This window comes from Gymnoscopelus microlampas (assembly GCF_963454915.1).
Source record: "Gymnoscopelus microlampas genome assembly, chromosome: 11".
NCBI lineage: Eukaryota > Metazoa > Chordata > Actinopteri > Myctophiformes > Myctophidae > Gymnoscopelus > Gymnoscopelus microlampas.
Genome location: NC_139948.1, coordinates 18,788,040 through 18,800,949, shown reverse-complemented (window position 1 = coordinate 18,800,949; position 12,910 = coordinate 18,788,040). Strand labels below are relative to the sequence as shown.

At 41.6% G+C, this 12,910-nt stretch overlaps 1 protein-coding gene across 1 annotated transcript in view; it reads right to left on the bottom strand.

Moving 5' to 3' along the window:
• Positions 1-5,221: 5,221 nt before the first annotated feature.
• The window catches only part of mapk3 (mitogen-activated protein kinase 3), a 30,103-nt gene continuing 22,414 nt past the window's right edge, over positions 5,222-12,910 (bottom strand). The window contains exon 9 of the mRNA XM_084072787.1: positions 5,222-11,423. The gene's annotated coding sequence lies outside the window, so the exon portion shown is untranslated. The remainder of the gene's footprint in view (positions 11,424-12,910) is intronic.

Sequence of the window (12,910 nt, the reverse complement as noted above, 5' to 3'; positions counted from 1 at the left end):
GAGATTAGCCAAAAGAAAAATATGTGTGTTCAATTCACCATTCATTCCTGTTACTTAGAATTGATCTGGCACCATCTGAATACATCCGATCCTGGTAATCCCCACCCATCTTGAAATGATAAGCTTAAACAAACATGATTCATCTTTTAAGGCTGCCTTGAAAAGACACCTATTCTCTCAGGCTTATGGCATAGGTGTTGTTTTGTTTGATTGTTCATTGTTTTTGATGTAAATTGTCCTTGGGTTTACGAAAGGCGCTATATGAATTCAAGCTATATATATATTACCAGTATTATTAACAATGTATGTGGCAAGCATCTGGAAAATTTAAATGTGAAGCTTCTGTTATAGTACGCGGTATAGCTGTAGACTCATAGACAGTCATAGACACTATGTACTTTTGGGTTGCTATACATGCAATTATTGACAGTAAATGATAAGACATATTTTAGGAGCCTGGTGAAAGAATCAGTTGCTAATATTTAGGAAAGGGGAAGCAAACATTGTTACCTAGGTTTCTATAGCTTGTGCATATTTGACAAAGGATGAGTGTGCAAAGAAACGTCACCTCAAAGTGGATCGGCAAGCATGCATGCACAGTTGCACACATTCACGTAAATACACATTGAAGCACAACTGCCCGCACTTTGTGCAAAAAGGTGCACACGCAATGTCAGCAGCAGAACAGTGTAGCATTGTATTGTTTACGGTTTCCATAGAAAAGCTGGAATGTAGCAAACAATGAGCTGACACTCGGTGGTAGAAAGTAACTAAGTACATTTACTCAAGTGCTGTACTTAAGTAAAACAATTTGGTATTTTTTACTTTACTGGACTATTTCCATTTCTCAGTACTTTTCTACATCTCAGAGGCCAATTTTGTATTTTGTTTTACTCCACTACAATTATTTGAAAACTTTAGTTACTAGTAGATTTCGTAGATTTTGATTAATATTACAAAACATACATTACCCACTTCAGCCCTGTATACATTTCGGCCATTTGAAAATAGCCGATCTACAAGCTTCACTGTGTGTCGCATTGCGACGCATTGTGAGCTTGTAGATCTGCTACAAGCTCTGCTACAAAACACCCAACACCATTTTTATACATATTCATTTGAAAACTTGTGAAATAGGACATTCTGCTTAATGAGTACTTTCTACTTTTGGTACTTTAAGTACATTTTGATACCAATACTTTTGTACTTTTGCTCAAGTAAATTTTGAATTCCGGACTTGTACATGTACAGTAACTGAGTGTTTCTGCATTGCTGTATTGATACTTTTACTTTACAAGTAAAAACATAAAGTACCTTTTCCCCCACTGCTGACTCCTACATGAAGAGAGAGAGAGACGAGAGGCAACATTGACCCCATAGCGGTTAACCTCTGTGTGCTACCAGTACCTATAGAGCACATTCCTACCTCTACTCACTGTGTGAAGTCTACCTCTACCGGTTTGGACAACATCCCGCTAAGCCATGGGTTTTCAACTGGAGGTCCGTGGACCAATGGTGGTCCGTGAAGGTATTGCATGTGGTCCCTGACCATGCATTTAGTAATGCAGGAGAGTGAAGATTTGTATTTTATTTGATTTGATCCTCCACTAGTTGAGAAACAGTGCAGTAAATGACCTGGTGATGTACAATGTATAATGTATAATGACACATGATGACGCGACAATGTTATCAGTTACTGGGAAGTCGAATGTCAAGAACCTCCACAGAAAAGGGAGTTAGAATCTGAAGGGAAACTGTACCGGATTACCTGGTTGAGTCACCATTATTAGGAAATGTGCCCATAATCAATCTCATGTGTCTGCTTGTTCATACATAAGTTGCAATGAATGAGTTAACATGAGTTTAATATGGAAGGTTAAGAGAACAGAATAAGGGCAACCATATGGGAAAGGAATAGATCAGTGGTTCTCAATCTTCTGGACCACTAGCATATCTCAGTTAAATAATGATCGATTGATTTAATTCACCTTGAATTAACACGTTAAATTAAGCTCTTAACAGTCATTATTTAATTTCAAGCTTCCCCCCCCCACACCACGCCCATATCCCCCCTCCCAACACAACAGTGGTCCCCAGGTTGATTCTCAGTCAGGGTGGTGGTCCCTGGTTCATAATCAGCTGAAAACCCCTGCGCTAAGCCACCGTTTCCCTAAACTATGGGCTGGGACCCATTTTTATGAGTTGTGAGTAAATATGCCAAATGTTTGCCCAAAAAATACAAATAAGTAAATCATTTTTCAGAACTTGATACAATAAAAAAAACTGCATATATACACATACAGTATATATATATATATATATATATATATATATATATATATATATATATATATATATATATATATATGTAATTACAATAAATACATAAATACAAAAAAAAATATATATATACTTTTAAGAAATAGTAAAAGGAGCAGATCTACAAGCTCAGTGAGAGAGAGAGAGAGAGACACAGACAGACAGACAGACAGACAGACAGACAAAAAGTACAGTCACAGTGACATTACAGTATCCTGAGAGAGAGAGTGAGGTCAGACAGCATGAGACTGCTTTCACATGCACGTTACGGTTCATTGGTGGGTAGTTTTCCTGAGTGAGGAAGCGGATCACACGACAGTCACTCATTCTGAAAGAAGACCCGCCATGGGCTACGCATTCACGCGCATCTAAACACGCACATCCTCCTTTCGCTTTGAGTATGAGGCACAGTAAAGAACCACTGCAGTATGACACAGTGTTAGCCAGTGGCCTTCTACCCCAATATAGCCTTGGATCCCTGGATTGCTTTCTCAGAGAGTGTGGTAAAATTGGAAGACTGTCCACACAAAACTAACCCAGGGAGGAATAAATATATTTTTTAACAAAAATCTTCTCTTCTGGGGGGGTCCCTGGCACAAAACATTTCCAGATGGGGGGGGGGGTGGTCCGTGGCCTGTCAAGTGGCGCTTCATGCTTGACAGTGTTTTACCATTTTGTCCTAGAGACAGCGAGATAGATACAGAGATAAAGACACTGTTTGATATTACTTCATCAGACAGTATAAGTATCATTATAAGAGAGATTATCTGGCAGAGAGTTGTACTCCATTGAGTACATCTTTGTAGTTTTCATATCGTCGACTTTTTTCCCTACTTGATCATACAACAGCGTCACACAAAAGCATCAAAAAGTAGCACAAGCTTGAAACGCGGCACGAATCAATATGCTCTCATGTTTGTTTTTTTTATATATACTTCTGTGCGTGTGTCATGTGAGAGAAAGCCAATATGTGTGGACAATAACGTTGTATTGAAATGGTATTGTCTAGGCCAGTGGTTCCCAAAATGTTTATCTCAAGACCCAAAAGAGAGATTAGACGTTTGCCAAGAAACTACCCAAACTGCCAATAGCAGATCTACAAGCTCACAACGCGGCGCGTTGATTGATAGTTAGGATTAGGAACCGTTGTGAGGTTGTAGATCTGATATTTTCACTACTTTACTTGTTTTAAATTGATGAAAAGTTGTGATTTTTGCTGTTTAAACTTATTTTTTAATCTTTTGAAATTATCATTTTTTTTAAAGGTAGGAAAAATAGGGGATGTTTACTTGTGACCCATAAAAATTACTCTGCGACCCAGACATGTGTCCCGGCCCACTGTTTGGGAAACAGCAGACAGTGTCATCATACTGAAGCAAGTCTCACACACACACACACACACACACACGTCTCCAGGCTGATGTGGAGGTCATGCTGAGACACGCTGTAGTAGAGGAAGAAGTGTAGAGAAGTTAAAAGTGTCAGTTATACTTGGTTGTATAGATCAGTGGTTCTCAACCTGTGCCACATGATTTGGGATGACAGTGAAGTGACAATTTAAGGACATTTAAGTCCTTTTAATACCTAAAAAAAAAAGAACGAACGAAAGAAAGAAAAGAAAAAAAGACCATTGCTGCATCAAAAGTAATCAACAAACTATACTATAAAAACTGGTGAAACATTGGCCAAATTGTCAAATAATATAAGAAAGACAAAAATAGCCGATCTACAAGCTCACATCACCGAGCTTATAGATCGGCTATTTTCACAATATTTATCTGTGGAACCGAGTCAAACTAAATGTAATGCCTCAACTCCAACAATTCCAAGTGCTTATCAGGGTGGGGGGTCCCCAGTTCAAATATGATTATTTGGGGGGGGGTCGCGGCCTGAAAAGGTTGAGAACCACTGGTATGGATCTACAAGCTTAGATCGTATTGTTTAGCATTGATTAGTTTGTCTTGCTAAAGTTTGAGAGCTGAGAACCAGAACCTCTTTGCTGATCTTTTGAGAGTTTCTAATTCCGCTATACTTATCTGAAATCCATAAATTGTAAGCAAGGATTTCCACGCCAAAGCTCACAACGCGTCACGCATGTGACGCGTTGTGAGCTTGCATATCTGCTATATCTACGGCATGCAACACCAGAGTGCAACTTAAGTATAAATCAGGCTAAACAGGACTGGCAACTCTGCTATCAGGGCAAGACAACGCACTACTAATCATTATGTGTTACACCACAGCCTATGATGAGGACTGCAGTACGGGACCGTTCTCTTGGTGGTATTGCATGTCAAGTAAGTGAATGAAAGGGCATGCGGGGGGGGGTTCTTCCCAAGCAGGGGGTCTGGGGGAAAACTTTTTAACAGAGTAGATGTAATTTCCCATGTTCTGGTGAATTTTGTGAGTTTGATACTTTAATCAGGCTTGCTTTACTGGCATTGGAAAATGATGGATGCAATTTCATCCATTAAAACGCAAAGTAGGCGATCACGGCAGAAATTCGGCTAAATTCATTGTTGTGCACTTTGCATTCATTTCCCATTTCATCAGTGGGCCTACATTATTTTCTACTGGCTTTGTAAGAGTAAGATTCTACTGACTAAAAGTGAAGATTAAAAACAATAACGATGAATACTGGTGGCCCCGATAGATAACCTGAGAACAAAGCGGGGCTCGCAACTCACTTTATGCTTCAAAGGTTATTTATTTATTTATAACAAAGGGGTAGTATGGCAGGTAGACAACCTCCCTAGCTGTGGCATCCCCGAGTCACACCACTGATACTGCAGGCAACACACTTCCAATCATCCATCCATTAGTTATCCATCTTAACTTTAACTTTGCACACACACACCCCCGCGCGCGCTTGGAGGAAAGAAAACCACACAAGACAACAAACAGCTGTAACAGTATCAGGAATTTTATTTAATATATGTATATAATTCTTTGTTTCTTTGTTAATTGTTTAATTCATAATACCCATAGAATATACAGACTATAACCCTCAATAACTCATATCTCTTTTACAATCTACTCATATCTTCTTTAGAAATAGTTCCTCATAAGATCTTTCAAGAGGGGTCAAAGAAAGAATCAAGAGTTCCAGAAAGATTGAAAACACTGCCAATTATAATCACGCTCAAAAGACAAAATCAAAATGAAAATAAAATAGAAACATACTAATCATTAAAAAAAGATACAACTTGAACTCCCTTTTATGTAAAAAAAAAAAGAAAAGAAAATACAACAACTCACCAATATAACAATAGCAATAATAATAACAGCCATTTAAAAACGACAATATCTGGAAATGGGCCTCAGATCCGGTAGGCCTTTCAGACTCATGGGGTGTGTGTGTGTGTGTGTGTGTGTGTGTGTGTGTGTGTGTGTGTGTGTGTGATGTGTGCATGTTGGGAGGATTTCATTCCCATGGGGTTACCCACCCACCCAGTGAAACATTTGGTCTAAAATCCTTAGTTATACTTTAGTTGCGTTCTCGGAGTCATGCTCAGTAAATAGCAGATTACAAGCTCACAACGAACATGACGCGTAACGCGTTACGTTTCGTTGTGAGCTTGTATATCTGCTACTTACTGCATGCAACACCACAGCATGCAACCAATTATAAATCAGGCTTTAATGGTTCTCAAAGTGGGTGGCTTAGAGATAAAACAGGGCTCGGGCGACATACGCAGCCGCACAGCCTCACACATACAGAGAGCGGCTGGGAGAGCGCCTTGGCTTTTTGGAAACAACACAATTTTGTAAGCGAAACACACACACACACACACACACACACTCGCGCACAAACACAGACGGGACCCAAGCGGTCACTGTCTGTTATGTCACCGACAAAGACACGCGTATGCAAAAGTAGACAAGCACATACATTACTGCAGACCACCCACCACCAGGCTTTGAAAGAATGCCGCACGCACACTGGTAAGTACACTGTTAAGTACAACTGTTGACTTCTCCGTCAAGTGTTTTAAGCCAGTGGTTCTCAAACGTGGGGACCCCCAGGCGTCCTTGAGAGGGTTTCAGTGTGGTCCCCAGCTAAATGATTGATAGTTAGAAACCAAATTGGACCCTTACCGGTCTGTAACTCAGAGTGTACAAATGGAACATTCGTCCATGGCAGGGTCTTTAAAGGAATTGAAAAAGAAACGTTTGAGAGCCACTGTTTTAAGCGAAGCGAGTGAACGAGGGGTGGAGGTTTTAGGAATTTGCAGGGACAAATCGTTACTGGAGAGGCAAAGTGCAGGTGTGCTGATTGAGTCATGTGGGACTAACTGGACAGACGTTTCACCCCAGCCGCCGTGACCACCGACCGCCATGCTGCCACTGTGAAGCTCCGCCTTCCCCCTTTTCCTGGCGCTTTGACGTCCATGATTCAGGCGTCAACGGCGGGGGGTGTGGTGGTGGGGGTCAATGATTTTTGAAGCAGGAAGGAATGGGAGGAACAACAACAGTGGCAGCAACTTAAGCCAGTGCCGTGGTTTGGAAGATCTCGACCAATCCCACAAGAGATAAGCAGAAGAATTGGGGGGGGGGGGGGTGTGGGACACATGTGAGCAGAGATGGGGTCAGCCCTTTAAAGTTAACCACTTGAGCCCTATTATTTTGAAAATAGCCCGGCCTAAAAGCTCACAGACAACGCGAAACCGTGACACATTGTGAGCTCATAGATCGTCTATACGGAAAAAATTGGAACATTTTTGGCCTGATAATGACATGCCCAAAACGGGGGGATACCAGAGTTAAAGTGTGTGGTGAGAGTGTGTGTGTATTGGGGGGGGGACGTGGTCCCTGGATGGGACAGAGTTACAGTAAAGGTCTTAACACAGATGAGTGGTGGCCGCTGGGCTATGGCTTCTCTGAGGGCTTAGAAGAACAGTGATGATGGATGGTTACACCAACCAACCGCGTGAAAAGGCTCTGCTGTGAAGAGGACGAGGCCTGCGATTGGTTGGTTGGTTTAGGCCAGTGGTTCTCGAGGTAGTTGGGGGGGTTCCCCAGCTAAGAACCAAGAACCAAATGGACCCTTATGGGGCTGTAACTCTTGACAGTGTCAAGAGTTACGGGGGTCTGAGGCCTTATACAGTATATAATACCAAACTGGGGGTCCCTGAAATGAAAAAGTTTGAGAGCCACTGGTTTCGGCTGTCTGTCGCTCAGCCGTCTAGCCCTGAGTCTAATGGAGTCAATGGGTCATCATCTCAAAGGCCTGTCCTGTGAGAATATGCTGGAACACGTTCGCCAGTGGATTGTCCACTGGTCCCGTAGGCCTAATTTATACATGATCATATATTAACTCATAGATCGTATAAGTGATACAGTCATACAACTAGGTATAAAGTTGACTTCATGCCCCAGGATTGATCAAGAGGATGCGGACTGAATTGAAACAAGAGGATGGAACAGCTAGTTGAGAACGAGAAATTGTGACGGTCGAGAATACAGACTCATTAGTTGACAAGAGGGTATGCTGATAAAGAACAGACGCGTGCATGTGCACGCGCCTGTTCACACACACACACACACACACACACACACACAAAATCAGTAACATAAGCCACTGGTTCTCAACCACCAGGAGTACAAATAGACCCTTACAGGTCTGTAACTCAAGAGAGTACACTCTTGGGGTTATAGACCCATAAAAGGGCCCATTTAGACTGCTGTTGGGCACCGGACCCGATGTTGAGAACCAGTGACATAAGCCACATCTGGGAAACGAGGATATTACCCCCCAGCGTTATCACAAACACACAGCTAGCCAGACACCCACACTAACATCCCTAGAATACAGTAATAAAACCCTACCATGACATCACCAACCCATTTTCTGCCCAGGACAGTAACGAAGACACCCACCAAAGTATATAAACCACTACAATGAAAGAAAAAAGAACCTACAGAGACAACAGAAACGACAGGAGGAGAGGAGGAGATCTCACAGAAGGTAGGAAGGCCAAAATTAAAGCGGTAATGTCAGAACAGGTTATCTATGGAACCATGAAGTGATCTCGTTTGGTTTTAACACCGTGTTCACTGCAGCTTTGATAGGGTTACGTTAATATTATATGACAAATCCCACTCATTTTCAATAGTGTCAGTGGGTCTTATCGCTGGAAACAGTACACTGTTGAACACATTTGCTCACGCCAATTCTATTGTATTTGCAGGGGATTTCAGAAATGTCCCAATACCAATGATAATTATCTTGCAAGGACAAAAATGGGGAAAATGACTCTTAACTGCAGTCATATGACATTTTGTACATTTGAAATTGGATAAGAGTCATTGTAAACTGGTTAGTTCTAGTTAGAATCAACCCTCGTCTGTGAAACTGTACCACGAGGTACAGGATACATTGGCTATATGGATCAGAGCCAGTGCAAAACAGCAACCAATTAGCGAGCCGGCCTGGAGAAGATAAAAGTTGTTACGATACCAAAAGTAAACTACAGCCCACTTCCCAAGTTCAGTGTTATATAAAACAGTGGTTCTCAAAGTGACGTCCAGGGACCCTTGAGGGGGTTCCAAATGGACCCTTTGCGGGTCTGTAGCTCTGAGAGTGTACAAATGGAACCAAATGGACCCGTACACTCTCAAAGCTATGGGGCGTTTGAGAACCACTGCTTTACAAAATGGTTCTGTGATGACCTGAATGACAGCAGTGCATAATGCTTCCCAGTGTGTCCCAGAGAAGCAGAAAGGCTTCTTCAACCATATGTGTCGAGTGAGGAATGCTAAAGGAACTTTACAGCTACAAAGGAGAGGGGTGAAACATCGGCATTAAGGAGACAATCATGAGACAAATACATTTTCTTATCCTGGCTGCTGTGTCAGTTTGTGGATATAGAAAACAATGCACTGGTTAATAAAAAACTAACAAAAAAAAAGAAAACAATGACATCATTACAATATCGAATGTAGAGGGGCTATTATATACACATCAAAACCGCTCACCATGCTATCGCTTGCGATGTGAGCGAATCAGCAAAAACCTAATCTTGCATCAATTGTATATTTTGGTAATGCTTTTGCCCAAATTCTACCAAGGAAGACCCTTCAAAACCGAACACCGATTTCAAAAAGGGATACATAACATGATGACATGGGTTGCTTTAACCATTTGAACCCCAGCATCCCTAATCTGGGAGTCGACATTAACCAAAAATAGCAGATCTAATCGGCTACTTTTGGCAAGACATTTGGTGTAGATAGGAAAAAAGCAGTCCAAGTACAGTTGTAACTCAAGTCCGATTTACTAAGACCAGAGGGTTTAAGTGGTTATGGTCTGGAGAAGTATGTCAGATGGCCATTGTGATGCAGGCAGGCATCAGTGTGGTAAGGGTCTGGTCTGCATGAACACACAATTGTGTATAGTACACATGAAAATCCTATATATTCTATGTAAATACTATTTTGTTTCTACCCGATTCATTCCACCGTGGCGTCTCCTCCCAAGGTGTGAGAGGAGCTTAGTTTTGTCTGCCCTTGGTTTTTACGAAGAAGATTACAATAAAGTGTTTGTTTGTTTTTAAGCTTTTAAAAATAACGCGACGGCCGTTTCCCGGTCGATCGCCAGCCCGATACCTCGCCTCTGTCTCTCTCTGCCACTTTGGTAAATTTCAGGAATGCATGCATTCACATGAACATCGTACATCTTTTTTTTTTTTTTTTTTTTTTTTAGAATACGAAGAAAAGAAAAAACAAACAAAGAGCAACGACAAAGAAATCTATAAACCTGCCGACATGCCTGTAAAAACATTTAATGTTCTGTCTTCTAAATCAAGTGTTCAAAAAATGTGCACGTATAAACCCCAAAACATACAAATACGACTCTGAACTGATCTGAAAACGCTCCAAATAAAAGCCAGATTCATACTTCGCCGCGTAACGAAAATAGCCGACCTACAAGCTCAAAACGCGGCGCTTCTCCAGCACTTTGTGAGCTTGCAGGTCTGCCATCTTCGGCTGCGCAACACAGTGGTGCGACGGGATCGTAAATCAGGCTTTAACCGTGTAACAAACAAAAGTCGCAAAACAAAACGCACTCGAGAAAATAATCAAAAACTAAACAAACCCATTTATATATATTGGTATGTACATACAAACATCCAACTTGCACCCGGGGCCTCCTACTCCTTCCTACCCCTATCTATACCCCCTTATCCCTCCCGGCTCTTAGTTCCATGGAGCAAGACAAGAGTTATGGTGTTGGTTAATACAGTAGTAAATGTCTATATACTGTAATTAGTGACAGGGAGAGCCGCTTGGAAAAGAGATTGAAAAAAAAAGACTGGACAAGAAAAAGGAGCATGGATCTTTGTCAACTGACAAACGGTTAACAGAAGCAGGAATGGGAGCTGATCAAAGTTTGGTCAGGGTATAAAAGGTTCACTTACACTTTGTCGAACGACCGCAAATAAAACCAAATGAAGTATTTTCGTTCAACCGAAAATGGTTTTGACGCCTTCTATCGGTACAAATCATGTCAGTTTTGTCGCATGATGAGATTGTTAGATGAAGTGTAAATTCGCTTTTAAGGGTTGGATGGGGGGGGGGTTCCGGGCGAGTTTAGAGCAGTGGTTCTCAAGAGTGGGGTCTTGGGGTTCCTCGAGGAGGTTCCAAACGGACCCTTACAGGTCTGTAACTCTGAGAGTGTACTCTGATGGAACCAAATGGACCCATACGTCCATTTGGTTCCATTAGTACACTCTAAGAGATATGGGGGTCCTTGAAATTACAAAGTTTGAGAACCACTGGTTTAGAGAGATAGAGGGGATGTCCACCACAAGGGACGAGACTGAAGCAATATTTATACGACAGACAACACCCCCCCCCCCCCCCCACCCCCAACAACCATGGAAAGCAAAGTCAAACGTAGCTCTCTTGCAGTAGAAATGGAAAGATAAAGCGGTTAAATGTTCATATTTCATTGTGTGTGGGTTTTTCTTCCCTCTTTTGTTGGTTTTGCGGAATATGCGTTGCTTCTTTTCTTTTTTTTGACGTTATCTTGTTGGTTGGAGTCTTCTTGTTCCAAGCCCTCTTACGTGGCCTTGTCACTCTTTTTTTTTTTTTTTTTAGAGCTGAGGAAAACAAACAGAGAGAAGTGTTAAATGTATTCTAGTTACACTTAAAAAATAATATATATATATCTAAAATAGTTTAGATAGACTTTTAGATCAACTATTTTCACAACTTTTGTGCAACACAGTTGTGACAAAATATTAACACATTGGGTGCCAAAACCATATATATACTTCTTTTCAATTACAACTGTTGAGTGCCAAAACCGTATATATACTGTTTTTGAAAAAAAAATGAAAAAAAAGAAGAACAAAAAGTTTTTTTCTTTTTTCCTCCATAGCAACAGGAGATATCATTTTTCGAATTTTTAGACTCCCATCCACTTCCTGGTTAACTTCTGACTTCAAAAGCCTGTATCTCGGCTCCTGTGTACTTTTTTTTTTACAATGTATTTTTGACTATTTTCAACTGGCTGCAACTATGGAACGGTTTTCCGAATGTTTTAAATTTTTTCCCCACGATTGTACGAGACCTCTATACCAGTAAGACTCCCTAATCGGGAGATAAGCGACCGTAGGTCACATGTATACAGAAGAGGGCTGTAACGGCGATTGGTTCCTAGTTGTGTGGGCAATGGATAGTTTTGTTTGTGGGGGGCAAGCCCCCGAGTTACGGCATTTTATGTGAGCTGCAGTGGCAGGGGGTCCTCCACTGGGGGCGCCACCACTTTTGCATCCGTTCTGGAGCACCAGGAGTGGGTGGTCCCCGGGAATGCCCCGTGAGCAGCCCCGTTGGGGTGGTCATTTGGTAATTTGTCCACATGTGCTCATTTTTTACACTTGGGGGTCCCCGAGGCAGCTGGGGGTCCCTGGAGCTCCGGGGGTCCTTGGAGGGTGTAGTTTGGCAGGTAAGGAGTGTGTGTGCAAAATGTGGCATGGATCGGGGCAATGGGTGCGGAGATATGAGCAGGGCAAAAGTGTGACGTGTGTGACGGAGTGACGGAGTGACGGACGGACACCTGGAGCAGCTTTCTGTAGTAAGTGCGACCTACGGTCGCAATAATGAATGGATGCTTTTTTTTTACATGGATTTGCTCGTCGTGGATTCTAGAGCTTTAAACAGTAAAGCGCAGTCAATGGGGAGAATGCTGGCACCCAACGTAAGTTGTTATGAAAAAATGCTGGCACCCCATGTGTTAAAAGAAAGATCGGTAACGCTTCACATTTCCACTCCAGCATTTTTATAAATGTATTATACGCTCAGTGGAACAGCACATAATAACTACCTTAACCCATTGCATGCCAATCACGTAGATCTACGTGAACCTATTTATAGCCGCCACGTGCCAATCGCGTAGATCTACGTGAAGTGAATTTTTTTTCAAAATAAAAGTTTTTTTTTTTTTTTTTTTTTTTTCCAATTTGACCCAAAGACCAAGGATATATGATTTATCGAAGATATAGGGGTCTATCCACTTCCTTTTTAACTTAAAACTTAAAAAATATTCATCTCTGCTCCTAAGTACTTTTTTGTTTTTCAATGAAAA